At 38.7% G+C, this 19391-nt stretch overlaps 1 long non-coding RNA gene across 1 annotated transcript; it reads right to left on the reverse strand.

Moving 5' to 3' along the window:
- Positions 1-1242: 1242 nt before the first annotated feature.
- LOC307073424 lies at positions 1243-3172 on the reverse strand. The gene is made up of 2 exons (XR_013811728.1): positions 2840-3172; positions 1243-2060 (listed from the first exon to the last, which is right to left on the reverse strand). It is a non-coding gene; the product is annotated as an uncharacterized lncRNA (long non-coding RNA).
- Between the last annotated feature and the right edge of the window lie 16219 nt (positions 3173-19391).

The following is a 19391-nucleotide window of genomic DNA, read 5'->3' on the forward strand; positions in this document are numbered from 1 at the left end:
CCCGCAAATAAAATCCCCTAGAGTTTAGATAATCACACAGCAGGTTATACGATATTTATGTCAGGATAGGCCTGAGCCTACCACTGGCTCCAAGTCCAACGTCAAATATTTCAATCAGACAAAACAACTCTAACCACATTGGCATAGCAATCGAACCGTGTGTAGCTGCTACTAGCTGCAATCTATATCTTGAGCACCAACCAGAATCAGATGATCACAATCGCTTAGGACCGTGGCGTGGGTAACCTAGCCAGGTCATCACGAGCAAACAAAACCAGCAGCAAAGTTTACGTAAACCAATTTCTTACCTTATGTGGCCCTCCACATGCAGGCTAGTTGATGTATCCATATTCCACGTTATCCAGTGTCACAAACATGCTTTTTACAGGAAGCAAAAGGACCGCCTATTTTCTGAATAAAAATTTCAATTTTGGCTGGCTGTCTTAAAACTTCTTTATTATAACGCTGTGTGTACAGACAGCCCACGTAGCCGCCTGCCTCCTCCCCCTCGCGATGATATAAAAACAACAAACATTCGCTATTATAAGGCTATTCAAGTGGATCCATAATGTCTAAGAGAAAAGCGGGAAGCGATATAAGATCCTTTTTCAGCAAGCAAAAATGCGCTGTAAGTTTAGAGAAATCTACAAATCAACTTGTTTTACGATGTTTGATATTAACTCGGTTAACTGCTAGTTCTCATCTACTGCTAACGTTAACGGTCAGCTAGCAGTTACACTGCAGTTAGCTACATACCGGCTTTAGCTAGTCTATGCTTTGCCTACTACAAATTTGTCTTCCACTTTTATTGGTTGAGTCACGTGGAATACCTTTTGTACAGTAGCGATTGTTTCTAGTGTTCCTGTTAAATATATATCTCAAGTTAATTCCATGATATTGCGTTAGCCTTCGCAAGTACTAGAAGTCATAAAAGCTAGCCTTCCAAGTTCACGTTCTCTCATTTCACAATGTTCGATCTGTATGCGCCACCATGGGAATGCAGACTAATGTCATTTTACAACGCCATGTTTCTACAGTGGCTGACAGTCGACAAATCAAACGACTAGATACCAAATTGCGTTTTTCACACGTTTGAAATCTGCGGATTTACCACTAGATGTCCCTATATGATTATCCATACTATTCATAAGAAAAAACAGAATATACCCTAAAACTATGCAAAAAACAAGTACGATTTACCCCAAATCTATGCTAAAACGTTAAATAAAAACCAAACACAAGTGCCAATAAATGTTTGTTTTATTTATGAACCATCTGTCATCAGGAAAAGGAACCAAGTGCAACAGAACAAAACAAAGAAGTGCAGGGACCGGGAGCTGTGGAGGTGAGGGTCACATAAGGAAAACTTGAACATTCAGAAACTATAACATGAAACATTACTAACAAAGTTTAACATTTTCATAAGGAACCGGAACTGAGTGGAACAGAACTAAACAAAGAAGCTCAGGAACAGGGGGTTGAGAATGTAGAGGTGCAGCAGGTGAGGTTTCTAAAAATATATATATGCTATTGCACAATTTAAAACATACACTACAGACAATTATAGTGAAGTGGGCAGGGCTACAACTACAACAAATATTAAGTGCAATTATGAACAAAAAACATAAATAAAACATTTCAGGGAACTATTTAAAGAAATACTACCAAATTATCATCCATGTCACTGACTACATTACAGGAGGAGGTGCCTCAGCAGGAGGGACAACAGGATAACCCTTCCCAAACAGAGGAAGAGCTCAATACCCCTGAGGATATTTTAGTTTCCCCATACCAACCAGATGCACAGCTAATTGAGCCACAAACTCTGCCCAACCGCACTCTCCGATTCCAGGAGAGCTGGTTCAAAGACTACCCCTGGCTACATTACAGTTCTGAAATTAAAGGAGTTTTGTGTTTCTACTGTGTAAAGGCCTTTAAACATAATATTCCAACAATGGCCAGAAATACAGAACAAACCTTCATTTCCTTGGGGTTCAGGAACTGGAAGAAGGGTAGGGGGGCGTTCGACAAGCACACCAACAGTAAGGCACACATTGTTGCTGTAAACAAACACACACAACTCTGTCAGGATGCAACTTTGCAGCATCTCAGAAAAATCACACACACACACACACACACACACACACACACACACACACACACACACACACACACACACACACACACACACACACACACACACACACACACACGGCCCAAGTTCAGTGCTGCCACATTCTTAATTTTGGATTACAATACTCTTGGTAATGTTGTAATAATGTAGTAGGCTAATCAAACAGTTCAGTGTGGTTCAGAATAATTAATAAATAATCCATAATCCATTTCAAATACTTGTTTTCCTGATTCTTTACAATTCATAAAATAGTTAACCCGTCTTTGGTCATCAGTCAACAAACAACTAAGCTAAGGTTAGCATTTCGCTAAGCATTACTTTTCCTCCCGAGATCCCGCTAATGTTGTGTTATAAAGTAAAGGGAAACAACAAGATACCTATTCTTCCTCCACCTCTCTCGCTTCTCTGCTTCTTGTCGGGTATAGTTTGCCTCCCTCGCTCTGGTAACGTCACGTAGGCCTACCTCACGTGGAAAAAAAATAAACAAAGCTCCGAATACTGATTCAAGCTTCGAATACTATTTTTCCGAACGAGTATTCGAATAATTCGGGCCAGCCCTAAAACTGATAGCAGCTAATATTATTCACTTTCGCTCACTCCAAATTAGTTAACACTGTAACCGCAAACAATTAGCTACAACGTGGTCTTGCCTAGCTAGCATATGCTCGGAGGAAACATTATAAACGAACTGTTAGGAATAGTTACCTTGTACATTTTTGAGGAGTCGACTTTCTTGACGCTTGTCGTCTTCAATGCTGCTGCGAAGTGTGTGGAAAGCGTCTGTAAAACAACTATTAGGCTGCCTTCCAACTGCCAAGTGTAGTTGTAGGCCTGCTGGAATGACTAACCACAGGAGCTCGCGCGGCGCGGCACTGAATGAGAGATACTGATGATCAGAATCCCGCCCCCTCATTTGCTCCACTCACAGCCAGCTGTTGTGCATGCTGTGACTTGTGAGGATGTCTTCGTGCGCGCCTATCGCATGATTTAGACTCGACGATTTCGGTTGAGTATGTGGGGAGATTTTTTTTTTTTTTTTTTCGGTCGCAAAAGTGGGGGGGACAAAATTCGTATTTTAGAAAGTGGGGGGGACATGTCCCCCCCGTCCCCCCCGTAATCGACGCCTATGCGAATACACTTGTAAAACTAAATGTGAAAACTTTTTGTTGTAGTTAGATTGTAATCAACAGTGATTAATGCAATGGAAGCAGACACAAGATTTGCAAACTTACAGAAAAATCTTTCAATTAATATTTGGCAAAGTCAGCAACTCCCCCTACTGGCCACACAGAGAATCAATACATAAAACCTCAAAGAGCAGCCCGGCATGTTTTACCCATCTATGGCTTCTAATCTGAAATAGTAGCAAATTCAGCTACAAGAGCAGCCTGGGGTTGATTAACACTTAATATTCAAAGTGATATAGTACTAAGTGGGATACTGAATGTCATCTAGGTCAATTAAAAGTAACAAAATAAACTAATCAGTTACTGTAAACACAATCTGCTTTATTATTATTATTTTAAATAAACTGCAACACCAAATATACAAAAACAGACAGTATTAAATAAAATAAAAATACAACAACAAATACTTAAATAATGATAAAAATCAACAGGCACCTAAAACAAGGTAACACACAAATGGTTGATAAATAAAATATTAAGTTGAATTAGGTCTGAAAACTATGTTAAAATGTGCAAAATCTTTGTTAAAAATAGGGAGGGAAATACAAAACACACTCCTGTAATTCAAACATTTGACTTTTATATGTAAAAAACACAGCATTGAACAAAATAAACAAAGAAATATCAAATAAAATAGAAAGTTAAATAATTACGTCTGAAAACTATGTAAAAATGTGCAAAATCTTTGGTAAAAATAGGGAGGGAAATACAAAATACACTCCTTAGAACCTGTGTTTCCTGGCCTTTCTGGAGGCAAAGTCATTTATGACATCACAGTAAGAAATCCGATGGCCAACTTTGTTGTTTATACTCATCACTGCCAGTCCACTCAGTTCTTGATTAACTTGAGTTTGGAAAAGCTCCGCTCTGCAGACGCAACAGTAACAGGGAGAGTGCAGGCTATCCGTAGAGCTACCCAAAGATTTGGGTACAACTCACAGATCTCATTTTGAGAGAGGTAAGTGAGCAGCTCCAATGGGGTCATCTGTGCTTTGGGGAGTTCTGGAAGGCTCTCCATCTCTGTAGCCAGTGCACTCCCATCAATATCAGCCTGTTCCCCTAAGGTGAGTTTGTCTCCAAGAAGTTTACACTGATCACTCCTTGTCTGTGCATTAAGCTGGCCAAAGTTGAGAAGCACTCCAAAATGGCTTCTGACCTCCCCTAGGGACTGAAAGCGGTCCTCTAAAGACCGGATGCTACAGTCTACTGTAGCATTAAAAAAGGACACTTCCAGCCTCTTCATTGCATCAGCTTGTGGCTCATCAGGCATCTCATAGGCAAAGTGCCTTTTTGTGGTTCGCAACCTCTTCTGCTTCAGCACTGCTTCAGTGTTCATTTGTTCACACATGTCTTTTGCTGAGACCTGTGCATCTTTAAAACCAGTTGCCCTGTAACTGATTAAATTTTGTTTGTTTTTCTGAATGAGGCTCACTGCAACATCAATCTGCATGTTGGGCGACTGAAGTAGTTTGCTTGTGGTGTTAATCTGGGAGAGAATGTCATGCCAAACCACGCAGCAAATTTGAAATCTGAATGATCCGATTTCTTCAGCAAGAGAGTGGGTCTCAACTTTCAGTATAGAGTCAGTAGTTTTTTCCCTGACTTCAAGCAAAGCTTCTCTCACCTTGTCTGCTTGGTAGCGTAATGGTTCTATACTTTTAATCCGGCTCTCCCATCGTGTTTCACTCCAGGACTTGAGTGTGATGTTCACATGCTTCTTCAAGATGGCCCACCTTTGAGGGGAACCTGAGAAGTTTGTAGATTTTTTCCACATTTCCAAAAAAACAAGTGGCATCCACGGACACTTTGGCAGCATCTGAAACCACAAGATTTAAGGTATGGGCTCCACAAGGCACATAAAAAGCATGTGGATTTTTTTTAAAAAGCCTAGCCTGCACACCTTTATTTGCCCCTTTCATGTTTGCACCGTTGTCATATGATTGTCCCCTACAGTCCTCAAAGGGGATGTTCAATTCTTCAAGCCTCTGAAGAATTAGTTCAGACAAGCCTTGACCTGTAGATTCAGGAGCTACAAGAAACCCCAAGAAGTGTTCCTTTATCTCTGGTGTTTTGACAAGACTTAGAGTGCGGACAACAACAGACATCTGTTCTTGATTGACTTACATCTGGGGTGCAATCCAATATTATTGCATAATATTTAGATTACTTGATTTCTGAAACCATTGTGTCCAGTATTTTATCACTTACACAGGTTATCAACTCATTTTGAATTGTTTTCCCCAAATATGTGATATGCTCAGCTCCACTGTCAATTCGTCTCACGTGATCTTTCAACACTGGATCAAATGTAGCCATGAGTTCCACTTCTTTTAGAAAGTTCCCATTGTTGGCCTGATGTAATGTGTCTACAGATCCTCTGAGTGCCAGGTTCCTTTCTGCCAATGACTGGATAATGCTGATTAGACGTGTGAGGACATCTCTCCAGCGATTCTTTTCTGCCTCTAAGAGGCCCATTTCTGTTTCATCGATAGTTTTCCCCTTTGAAAGACGCAAGGCAAATTCCTTCCATTTAACCAGGTTGTTACAGTGATCTCCACTGTTTTCATGCTGTTTCAACAGTGCACCTATGTTGACCCAATCCTGCTGTCCCTCAGTTGCCAGTTTTATGGACTTTTTTGAAAATAATTTGCAGCAAAAGCAATAGACCGCATCTTTACTTTTTGAATATGTGAGCCAGCTCCGCTTGACTTTTTCCTTTATAGGCAGTGGCCCTCTTAATACCTGTTCAGTCCTTTCTTAGTCCGTCAGGAAAGAGGGACACTCAGCTGGGTCCACTGGCGGAGCTGCTGACCCCTGCTGCAAACTGGATGCTGAAGAAGACACATCAATCTCCATGACCAAAGATGAAGGTCCTATAGGGAAATTAAAATAATATTTTTGGACAAAATTATTAATCTCAGAATATTCTGCAGTACACTGAGCAATTATAAAGGCTGTTTTGTTGTTAACTTACCAGGTACAGCTGAGGTTGCAGAGAGGACAGTGGGTACAGTGGGTACAGTGGATGTAGCAGAGGATAGAGATGGACCTGAGATGAAAAACATGTCCCTTGTCATATGATTATATATTATATCTTATATTATAAAAATATTAATCTCAGTATGTTCTGCAGTGCACTGAGCATCAAAGGCTGTTTTGTTGTTAACTTACCAGGTACAGCTGAGGTTGCAGAGAGGACAGTGGGTACAGTGGATGTAGCAGAGGATGGAGATGGATCTGAGATGAAAAAAATGTCCCTTGTCATATGATCTGTCATATATCTTATAATATTACATCTTAATGAGATAATTTGACTAGAAATTAAATATATATGGTGACAGTTTTTCGATTACCTGATTCATCAGCCTGGGCTGGTCCTGAGGAGGTGGATTGCTCCTGGGCTGAGTCACTGCCTCCTCCAAAATACTTTAACAGTGCTCCTGGGGAAGTTTCATATAACGTATCAGCATAACAGGGAGTTGATGTAAAAGGAATATATTTATTTACTCACATAAATTACTGTGCTCTGCAGCAAACAATTGCAAACAACATACCTCAAACTATAAGTTAACTAAATTAATTCATTAATGCAAAACCATATTGCTAGCAAACGTCACCGCGTTTGTAATTAACGTTAGTTATTAAACATTTACTATCAAACGTTATCAGAAACGTTGTTTTGATGCCAAAAAGCGACCCAGAATAATATATATACACTGAGAATTAACTTATTCAAAGTATTACACAAACACAAAAACGTTAGCTTGAATAGTAAGCTAAGCTATCTAACCTACCCACAAGAGAGAAGTAGTAAGACATTTTGAACTAATGTTAGCTAGCAAATTTGCTGTTATAGGCTAACGTATTTGAAACGAAATGTCAACAATAATTAGGGACTTTCCTAATTTCAGGGAACTTTTCAAAATCTCATTGACACCAAATGTTACATTACCGAGACATACCTTTATCTTGTCGTTTTTTCTCCTCTTCATCTTTCTTCTTTTTTCTCTTTTCTGCCCCTGAGGGGTAAGTCCTTTTTTGCGACATCTTTTACCTGCTCCTAGCTCCTAGATGCTGAGTGCGCACCGCACGGTTGGGTGCACTGCACACGTTACTAGCGGAGGTCAAATGTCAAGCAGCGAGGCAGTAGGAAACTACACTGTGCTTGATATCATGTTAACAGACCCTGTTAACATGATACTGTTGTTGGTTTTTTTTGTTTTTTTTTGTACAAGAACGGTCATTTGATAATATATGAATCATCATCACGCACACGTGAAAAAAAAAAATGCTTTTATATTTTTTAAGTTAGTTGCTCTTGGGGGCCCCCTAGTGGTCACGGGGCCCTAAGCAGCTGCTTAGTTCGCTTATGCCTTGGGCCGGCCCTGACCGAGAGGCCATGGCGCAAGAGAGAATTGTCCTCTTGTCTGAGGTAAAGAAAAAGAACAATGTCAAAGCAATAAGAGAGAAGATGGCCCAGACGTTCGCCTTTCGGAGGCAAGAAATTGTAGACAAGAAAACATCTTTGCTCACTATCGTTGAGAATTCCTGCACTTTTCGACATTCAAGAGGTACAAGAGCATTATTCATCATATGGATAAAAAATTTAATTGAATATATGTCAATCTAAATCACATGCTTTGCTTGAAACACATCCCCCATACCTTTACTACCTATATTGCCCAGGTGAATGTGGAGTTCCTGAGAGTAAGTACAATACCACTCGAAGCAAGATTCATGCAGAAACTTGACGAGAAGTGCAGTGAACTGATACAGATCAGAAAAAAAGGGGGGAGCCATTCGGGAGAAGACAAACCTGCTGCCAACAGTACAAGAAGTATATAGAGATGTTTTTTACTTTCCTGCTCTCCCAGATGTCCTCTCAAGTCCTCAATAATACAGTAATAGAAACATTTTCCAATACATGTTCAATATGCATTATTTATAGTATTGTATTAACAGTAGTTTTCATATACTTGGCTCATTCATGTTGATATTTTTTTTTACTTTGAGAAGTGCATACATCTGTTATGTACATGAGACTTCTTGGCCATTGTTTCTGGTGTTGACACACTAATTGAATCATATTGTAATTATATCAACTGACAATGTTTATTGTGATATACAGTGGGGCAAAAAAGTATTTAGTCAGCCACCAATTGTGCAAGTTCTCCCACTTAAAAAGATGAGGCCTGTAATTTTCATCATAGGTATACCTCAGCTATTAGAGACAAAATTGTCAAAATTGTCAGACAATCACATTGTCTGATTTTTAAAGAATTTATTTGCAAATTATGGTGGAAAATAATTTGGTCAATAGCAAAAGTTCATCTCAATACTTTGTTACATGCCCTTTGTTGGCAATGACAGAGGTCAAACGTTTTCTGTAAGTCTTTACAAGGTTTTCACACACTGCTGCTGGTATTTTGGCCCATTCCTCCATGCAGATCTCCTCTAGAGCAGTGACGTTTTTGGGCCTTCGCTGGGCAACACAGACTTTCAACTCCCTCCAAAGATTTTCTATGGGGTTGAGATCTGGAGACTGGCTAGGCCACTCCAGGACCTTGAAATGCTTCTTACGAAGCCACTCCTTCATTGCCCGGGCGGTGTGTTTGGGGTCATTGTCATGCTGAAAGACCCAGCCACGTTTCATCTTCAGTGCCCTTGCTGATGGAAGGAGGTTTTCACTCAAAATCTCACGATACATGGCCCCATTCATTCTTTCCGTCACACGGATCAGACGTCCTGGTCCCTTGGCAGAAAAACAGCCCCAAAGCATGATGTTTCCACCCCCATGCTTCACTGTAGGTATGGTGTTCTTTGGATGCAACTCAGCATTCTTTCTCCTCCAAACACGACGAGTTGAGTTTTTACCAAAAAGTTCTATTTTGGTTTCATCTGACCATATGACATTCTCCCAATCCTGTTCTGGATCATCCAAATGCTCTCTAGCAAACTTCAAACGGGCCCGGACATGCACTGGCTTTAGCAGGGGGACATGTCTGGCACTGCAGGATTTGAGTCCCTGGCAGCGTAGTGTGTTAGTGATGGTAGCCTTTGTTACTTTGGTCCCAGCTCTCTGGAGGTCATTCACTAGGTCCCCCCGTGTGGTTCTGGGATTTTTGTTCACCGTTCTTGTGATCATTTTGACCCCACAGGGTGAGATCTTGCGTGGAGCTCCAGATCGAGGGAGATTATCAGTGGTCTTGTATGTATTCCATTTCCTAATAATTGCTCCCACAGTTGATTTCTTCACACCAAGCTGCTTACCTATTGCAGATTCAGACTTCCCAGCCTGGTGCAGGTCTACAATTGTGTTTCTGGTGTCCTTTGACAGCTCTTTGGTCTTGGCCATAGTGGAGTTTGGAGTGTGACTGTTTGAGGTTGTGGACAGGTGTCTGTTATACTGATAAGGAGTTCAAACAGGTGCCATTAATACAGGTAACGAGTGGAGGACAGAGGAGCCTCTTAAAGAAGAAGTTACAGGTCTGTGACAGCCAGAAATCTTGCTGGTTTGTAGGTGACCAAATACTTATTTTCCACCATAATTTGCAAATAAATTCTTAAAAAATCAGACAATGTGATTTTCTGGATTTTTTTTTTCATTTTGTCTCTCATAGCTGAGGTTTACCTATGATGAAAATTACAGGCCTCTCTTGTCTTTTTAAGTGGGAGAACTTGCACAATTGGTGGCTGACTAAATATTTTTTTGCCCCACTGTATATTTTGGCCCTAATGCCCGACCCTACCCTTATGCAACATTATGCTTACTGTCTTAATTCAGGATACTGACATCGCTACAAAGAGGAAGATTGCACTCAAATGTCTCATTCTTAACATCAGAGAAGCAGTGGAGGACCTCATCAAAGATTTAGAGATTTAGAGAATACTGTAGAGGCTTAAAATGCTAGCTATGGCTGTACACTTTATAAGACACATTATGCATTTTATAGTATAAAATGACATGCTCTTATCCAGAGTTTCAGAGTTATGAAGTGAGTTAACAAGTCCAATTCAAATATCTCCCACACAGGGAGTAACCAATAAGCAGTCCCAGCAGCATTTAACTCTCATCCAACCAATATTTTACATACACGGACTACTGATGGATAGCCTATGTATGTAGAGAGTCTAGAGACCCCAAGAATCAAAAGTAGTGGAAACAACATTCATAGCAAAATGTAACCTTATTTCTGCTCACACCAGAATTATGTATTTAAGTTAATTAATCTGAGTAAAAAAGTTTGTTGGATGGCTATGGAAGAGAATGAGAATGGCCTTTCATGGACTTAACAGTAGATCTTAATTAGCAATTATATCTTTATTCATGTAAAGATGCATTTCCTTGCCACTTAAATCAGAGTCCCATATGCTGGTAAATGTACAAAACTGTAGGGGTAAACCCAGGCTGAATCAATTCCAGATTTTTTTTATTGTAATTCTAAATTATTTGCCAGGTGTCGGAGAAGGAAGAAGCTGAAATGGTCCTTCAGCAGGAAACCATGGCTGTCTCTGTCATCAGAGATGCACAAGCCTAACCTCAAGACATTGGCATCATACTTGAGTAACAACAGGTTGAGAGCGAGTTGATTTCTGTGCAAATGCTGTTGCCATTCTCATGGGCCTCCTTTATGCTCTCAATCTGTAATATCCCAAGACTTTGAACCTGACATTTGAATATATCCAGAACGTACTCATGGAGCTGGACCCGAAAGGCATGACCAACAAAGTCAAGAGACTGTATGACCAGCTCTACAATAGAGCTTAGTTCAGATTTACACAAACATCCCAGTTGACCAAGTAAGTTATATCACGTTTGAGTGGCTGCCTGTTTTGGAATTATTAAGTACTGAGTTCAGTATTTCAGTAGTAGAAATTGTAAAGCATAAGAAAACATGCAAATTGTTTGAGAAATTACTGTGGAAACAGATTGAACACTGCACTGGCATGTGTATATAATTTTTTGTTTTGTAATCTGAATATAATATTTTGTAATAATATCCATATTATGTTGGAATGCCAGCTCTAAGTTAGAGTTTAAGTTAACACATCCCAGTTGACCAAGTCAGTTATATCACATTTGAGTGGCTGCCTCTTTTGGAATTATTAAGTACTGAGTTCAGTATTTCAGTAGTAGAAACTACAGCTTTAAAGCATGCAAGAAAACATGCAAATTGTTTGAGCAATTACTGTGGAAACAGATTGAACCCTGCACTGCAATGTCTATCTATATTTTTTTGTAATAAACTATTTTGTAATAATATCCATATTATGTTGGAATGCCAGCTCTAAGTTACAGTTTGAGTTAAAAATCGGACCTTGATGAATGGATGTGTGGAAATAATGCCTGATGTGAAGGAGGCTAAAAAATTATATAATGATAATTATTGATGTAGTCCATATGCTGGGGGGGGGGTTGATTATATATTAAGTAATGAACCTTAAATCCGAATTTTCTTTGTTAATAAATTAATTATTTCGTTTTTTAAAACTCATAATTTACGTTCATTACAATTTTCTTTTAATGAGAAATATTTTTTAATTTAATATCTTTTTGATTGGATAAAATGAATAATTTCTAATGCATATTGTTCCTTAAATGAGAAACAATTGTTTGATTCAATTTTTATCTTTTAAATTGGATAAAACAAAGTATATCGGATGCATATTATGACTTAAATGAGAAAAAAAATTTGATTACATTTTTATCTTTTTGATTGGATAAAGCAAATTATTTTTGATAGATATTGCTTAAATAAGAAACAATTGTTGGAGAAGATCAATATATTTTTGTTTAGGATTTAACATACAATTTTTAAATTAACTTCATTCAAAAAATAAAATTATACTTAGTGCCAGGTTGTATTATTTTGTTTATGTGAACATATGGGAGAAATTAACCATCACTTTTTATATTTACTATGAGTATTATCAGGCCTATATATCATATAGGCACGTTAATAGTGAAAAGCAGCAGAATCACCTCTGAATTCATAGGAGAGCCTCACACGGCGCCAGAGAGTCTGGGGCCAAGGCATACTGATGTCTGACTAATGTTTAGATTAACTGCGGATGATGACCACATACTTAAAGGAATGTATGGCTGACCGGCCTTACCATAAAAGGCGTCCTTATGTGTGCATGCAGAGGGCAGTCATACATATGTAAAACAGTTTTAGTTTGGAAGAATAAAAAAGACCGGGATCAGATGACCCGGCAGTGTCTTTGCAAACCTCACTCAGCTTTGTGGTTGCTTGTTTACGGGTAACAATAAAGTCTCTTGTTAATACTCTTAGTTAGTTGAAGTGATAGAACTCGGTTATTTTCTACCACAAACATAGGAAATATTGTTTGAGGCAAGCTATATATTTGTCATTGGCTCAAGTTATGCAATATAGATGTGAACCATTATCCTAAAAAAACTTAATTGGTTCAATGAAAGACTTTTTCCAGTGCATCATTGACAAGTCCTGTACACAAGCAGTTCTTGTTTTTCAGCAAAATAAATATTATTTGCATAAAATAGCCCTGTGAATACTTTTTAATACGTACACAATGAAAGTAAACAAAATGTAATGGCATTGATTTTTTTTTAAATGGTAAAATCAACAGCTGACATTTATTTGAATTATTTCATTTTCAAGTATACTTCTACTCTGTACTGTTATAGTAATGACTGCATAATGCTTGTCTGATAGTGTCTCCACACATAAATAAAGTAAAATTACAAAGTCTTTATTAAAAATCCAGAATCAATTATTTGAACAACAAGTAAATCCAATTTTTTAGTGGAGGTGGACTTAAAGAGCTAACAAATGTGAAATTAGGCACATCTCTTTGTTACATCAATGATTTGGATTAAGGCCTCTTTAAATGGAGTATAGTTGTAATTTACAGCATTTTCAAAAACAACTGAAAGGTCGGGGCAGTACTGGGCAAAGAGCTGTTCCGCTCTCACTTTGTCGGCCTCAGACAGAAAAGGGTCACTTCCAAATGAAGATATTCTGGTCAGGGATGATCCCATCTTCCAGTCGTACATGTGAGCTGCTACTGTGGCATCCGGAAGAAGATCTGTTGTGATCTTTCTTGGTGTTCCAGTCCCTGCCAGTTGATCTGGTATCCCTTTCCCTTCAACACAAGAAACGTTTTTTTTGTGTTTTCAATGGTTAAACACTTCTAGAACCTGTTATGGTGAATAACTTGCATGGAATATGTAACAAACCTGGGATCCTGTGAGCATTCCATGATTGCACAAATCTGTTTAAGCCAATCTCGCACATCTGGCAGGTCAGCTTGGATGTGCAGAACCTCATCAGGCTGTGCTCAATGTCTATTGCTTCCTGATCTTGTGGCTGCAGGGCCTCCTTTAGTGGGTAGTTCACCTTATTATTGACTTCTGGCCACATTCTTTCCACTGTGTGACTCTGTAAAGAAAATAAGGTGGGTAGAAATAAATATACTCAATCATAATTAAAAGTCCTGAATTCAAAATACTAGAATAAATATTATCTGCTAAATGTGAGGGACAAACCAAATGTAACTATTCTTAAAAGTTGAACAATGTGACTGATTTATTATTAAATATGACATTATTAAATTGTTAAATAACAATTTAATAATGTCATATTTAATAATAAATCAGTCACATTGTCCAACTTTTGTTGGACAATGTGACTGATTGTGAAAGGATGTGACCACATAATGAGTTCATTATGTGGTTGAGTAGAAGTATAAAGTTGTCACGGTTAGCGGGTGGCAGGCAGGCAGGTAGGTAGGTAGGACCCAATAGCAGACAGTTCAGGTAAAGGGTAATTTATCAATGCAAAAAGGGAGGAACACGGGTAACGCGGGTAACACCGGTAACACCGGTAACACAGGTAACACAGGTAACACACAGGACACATCTCACCACAAACTACAATGATCCAACAAGGAACAAAGGAAAGACAAGGGCTTAAATACCAAACACAGGGCACGCAACGAGGAACAGCTGAAAAACATTAGGGGAGGGAGCAGTAATCACACAGGAGGGGAACTTGACAGGACATGGGGATAAACAAGACAGAGATACAAAAGTAAAACGGGAAACACACCAAGACAAGGGAACAGACAGACCATGACAAAAGTAGTAGAAAATTGATATGATCAAGTAAAGTACAGGTACCTCAAATTTATACTTAAGTGCAAAACTTGGCTTAATATACTTTGTTACTTAAGTCATGTGTAATGTAGGCTGATGGCTTGCAGATGGTAAACATTACCTTTGTTGACTGGGTTTGGAGGTATGGCTCTCTTTGCTGGTTGTGTCTATATTCTGACAGCCTCTCGTGTGTACAGACACAGGTAAAACTTTTTTCCATGATCCACACAAAGTTTATCCCACATTCCATAATGTGTTACTGCAGGTCTATTTAAACAAGTATGATATGCTTAATAATTGGTATTATTGCAATTAATACAATTATTTTTCTGACACTGACCTGTACACTTCATAGATGGTTAGATTGTTTTTTATGGGCATAGCTGCATTTGCAACAATTTTCTTGCTATGGCCATCTACAGCAATCACATGAGTCACTCCAAACATGACCAACTTTTCGTTTTGGTCTATGTGCAATTTGTGTCCCATATACTCTGCATTATATGGGGTTGGGTTAAAGTTACGGGTACCCTATGAAGGCAAGAAAATATAATATATTAATAACTTTGGTCAGCATTAGATTAAGTAATATTAGGCCTACAGGTGCATGGCATTCATAAACCTGACCCTTGCAAAAACATAACATTTAGGACTAGGCTAGCCTACATAATAATGTAATTATAAGGATACATAGGTACTTGACGCCATTCTTCATGGTAAGGCGCATGGGTTGCTCTCGGAGCTCTTTCAATTTGGCATTCCCCTGCATACCCCAACTGAGGACAGGTAGCCTGTCATCATTTTACGGCCAAAAGTAGGTCTGTTACACACACACACACACACACACACACACACACACACACACACACACACACACACACACACACACACACACGCAAACACACGGTTTGTCTACAGGCTACAGAAAATAGTAGCCTACATGTTTGTTTTGTCTTTTTTTTATATTAAGCTTATATAGGCTTTCTTACCTCATTTACCGCGGGAGAGACTACAATTTCAAGGTCTGAATCAGAAATTTGTCCTTTTCTCCCATGTTATGGTTGGCAAGTATTCTCCGGATACTTCTCGACCAAGGTACGTTTTATCAGTCTGTTTTCTGGGAATAGTTGACACAAGCAGAAACCAGAAACAAGCCATTTTTTTTTTTTTGGGTTCTGTCAAAAAAACTTTCTTACCTCATTTACTGCGAGAGAGACTGCAATTTCAAGGTCTGAATCAGAAATTTGTCCTTTTCTCCCATGTTATGGTTGGCAAGTAGTCTCCGGATACTTCTCGGTCCGTGTACTTTGCGGCCAATGGATTTTTGTTTTGAAATGAGAAAACCAAAATCGGGAAACGAGCTGTTTCCCGATTACCATATAGAGATAGGAAAACAAAAATCCGAAAATGACCCATTTTCCGAATTTTGTTTTGATAATAGAAAACGGAAAACGGTAAAACGACCAGTTATCTGATTTTCTTTGACGTGCTTAAACATGGACATCGGGAATTAAAATACTGCGTGGAAACCTTCTTTCTCAATTTTGCGAAGATTTTTGTGTTGTGACCCGGAAGTTGCTCTCACAAGCTTAACCGTTACATTTAATTAAGCATGGAATGGAAATGGAGAGCTTCATATTGTTTCGCGGACCCAAACGGCTGACTATGAAGCAAGAGGACATGTCTGCAGACAAAATTTGCAGGATTTTTCAGGTGATGCTACTTTTCAACTTATAATTGACACTTTTATCCATTGCAAAAAAAATGCTCACACAGTTCACAGAGCCTTAGCTTGGTGGCATGTCATTCTACGACAGGTAGAATGAGTTAATGTTAGCATAGCCGCGGCTATTTTTTGAGCGCAAAATAGTTTTTTGACTTCCCACATGCAATTTTACAAACGGTAACATTAACATTTTGATTTTAACATTAACTCATTTGTTGGAGAGACTAGTGATGTACTAGTAGTGGTAATAATACTAGTTGACATGACATAACTGTTTAGGGATGTTCTCTCAACTAGATTGATTAGTTAGCATAGTTCGCTAAATATCTAACTGTCAGGGCTGGCAAATATCTAGCCACTCCTTCATCCACGATGCCGTGTGAAAGACGTTGTTGTCACTTGTCAGTCACAGGACACATGGTGCTAAAGATGCCGTCAGCTTTACTGTCAGGGAATGTGAACAAGGTAGTTTGCCACACCAGCTGGCGAAAGGAAGACTAGATTGTGTCATGGTGTGGTCAATGGTTGTTTGACAATAAAGAGACATTTTCAACCATCCACTAAAACAATGGCTAAGAAGCCCAAATCATTTCTGTTTGATTTGAAAAGATAAGAAACATTTGTATTCAACCAAACAATAGCCAAAAAGCCCGAATTCTTTTTGGGATGATGATATATTAATGTTCCATATGGAAAAGCAAAGAGAACTGCTAAAGACTTGGCCCTCTGAGATTCTTCTGAACAAACTTCTGAAGAGTGCGTTACAAATAAAATTAATTATTATTATAATTATTATTAAAGAACTGCTGAGTTGCAGCACCATTGTTTTAGTTTTTCATTAATGAAAAAAGAAAACATGTTAAATGTATATATCCGTCTTTTGTCATGATTAATATACAGAGAAAATCGGTAATATGTGATAAATCATGATTAATCCACAGATTAATCCACACTTTTTTTTTTAATCATTTCACAGCCCTAATATATATATGAATTGTTTTAAGTATGTTGACCTGTGATGTATATTTGTTATGGAAACACGGGATTAGCATTAGTATTTGTACTATTTAATTACAATGTTTTTTAATCCTTTATGGTATTTTTCATTTAATTCTATTAAACAGGTCAGTTGCAGCAGTCTTTATATCACGGACGACTCCAACACGGCAATATTTCCAGAGCCAGCAGGCCATTTTTCCATAATTAATCTAACTAATCGCAGTCATTATGAGGTCCACGGCGATGCAGAGCACCTTCCACCCGCTGCTGGTGCTCCTGCTTTTGGGTTCATGCGCCGACCCTCACCGGCTTCTGCTTCTGCCACATATTTTTCTGCGTCTGGTTTTTCCACTGAAACACCACCACCACCACGAGCTGGAAGTCCACGAGCTAGTGGAGCTAGCTTGTTCCAGGGAAGATCATTCCAAAGGTTACTTGTTAAATATGTAACTGATCTCTGCTGCTAAAATCTCGTCCTATAATATATAAATATCATTTTAGGCCCATAGGTGTGATTTTAAGACGGTCTGATTTATCCCCAGGTCAATCCATCTGGCAGAAATTGTTAATGAGAAACTCAGTCCTTCCAGGACAGCAGTTGTGCGCTTTTTGGAAGCTGAGGCCTGCGTTGAACGAATTTCGGCCAAAGTTCAAGATGCCGTGGGCTCTGATGAGCCTATTACCTTGACGGACACCCAAGGAAACGAAATAATGGACTCTGAGGGCACAAGAAGTAAGTTGTATGATCAGAAACTTGCTTCTAATTTGTGGTTTCTAATAAACCTTAATGTTGATTTTAAAGGAGTCATTGATTGCAAAAAACAAATTTACCTTGTCACAGTTGATTAACGACAGTTCAGTGGGTAAAATGTACGTACAATGAACCCTTAAAGTCCATTGACACTTCTTTCATATGCAAATCTCACAATTAAAAACCGGTAGGTATGTAAAGCAGGATTTGCTAAGAAGATGTAGCTGAAAAGGTGCTGTTCTGACCCTTTGTTCATTAAAACCGCAAGCTGTAGTATTATGTTGTTGCTAACGTATCCTCCCTGTTTCTATTATCGGTAGATGTGATGGTTTAGTTTATTGGCAATGTGGCTAACGTTATTTCATGTCCCTGACTGTGTTTCATTCAAATAAATAACACGTGTTTGTTTACATCCCAACCAATGTTACATACTCTATTCGGAGACCGTAAGGAACCGTGTGAAATACCCCCAAAAAGTCAATGACCCCTTTTAAAAACAGAAGTGAAGTTAATGTTTTCTGACTTCTTAGGTTCCCAGTTCTGGAAACAGAACTCAAGAAAAATATATGCTGTGCCTGAAAGTGACTTTGTGGAGTTTCAGAATGGGAGAAGAGCTAAAACAAGGTAATACAACATTTGATCTGTAGGCAAATTCATATATGAACTAAAACTTCCTGAAGGAAATACCAGTGTAATGCAAAAGTTAAGAAAGGAAAAAGAAAAGAAAGTAGAGTGGAAGAATAATTAGTATTTGAACTTAATTTGGTCTGCTTTTTTGAGTGATGATCATGAATGAAGTCAATATGATTCAATTATATGACAACAATGTCTCATAGGTTGACGCTTTTACAGAGTAAAATAAAGATTTATAAAATATTCAGAAAGATATTCAAACATTTGTTCATATGCACCATTTGAAAAAAATCTTTAATCCTTTCTTTTCTGTTCATACATTTAAGTCGAAGGGATGGAGATTCAAGACTGCAGGAGGTCCTTGGACGTGTTGACCAGCTGAAGCAAGCCGCCGGGAGTCTCCAAGAGGTCACTAATTCAATCAACCAGCAGTCTCAGCTGGCCAAGTCTCAAAAGGAGGAGATCATGGCAAATGTCGGTTTGCAGCCCTTAAAGGAAGCCTTTGCATGTCTTGTGTGTAAAGGTACGTGTAAGATAAGTAACAGTAGGTCATTCTACAGTACAAAACATAGCCGCCTGCCACCCTCAAGCACTGCGCTGACCAGCTGTCACGGGTGTTCATCGCCATCTTCAACATTCACTCGGCGATAAAACACACTTCTGATTGCTTACAGTTAATTTCCTTCTATATTGCAACTAACAATTAAATGTTATTTTCTGCATCAATTTATAATATATATTTTTTTAACCTTGCAGCTGTAATGGCAGATCCCATGTTCGCCACATGCTGTGAATCGATAATTGGATGTCGTACCTGTGTG

Source organism: Pollachius pollachius (assembly GCF_949987615.1).
Source record: "Pollachius pollachius genome assembly, chromosome: 3".
NCBI classification, from domain to species: domain Eukaryota; kingdom Metazoa; phylum Chordata; class Actinopteri; order Gadiformes; family Gadidae; genus Pollachius; species Pollachius pollachius.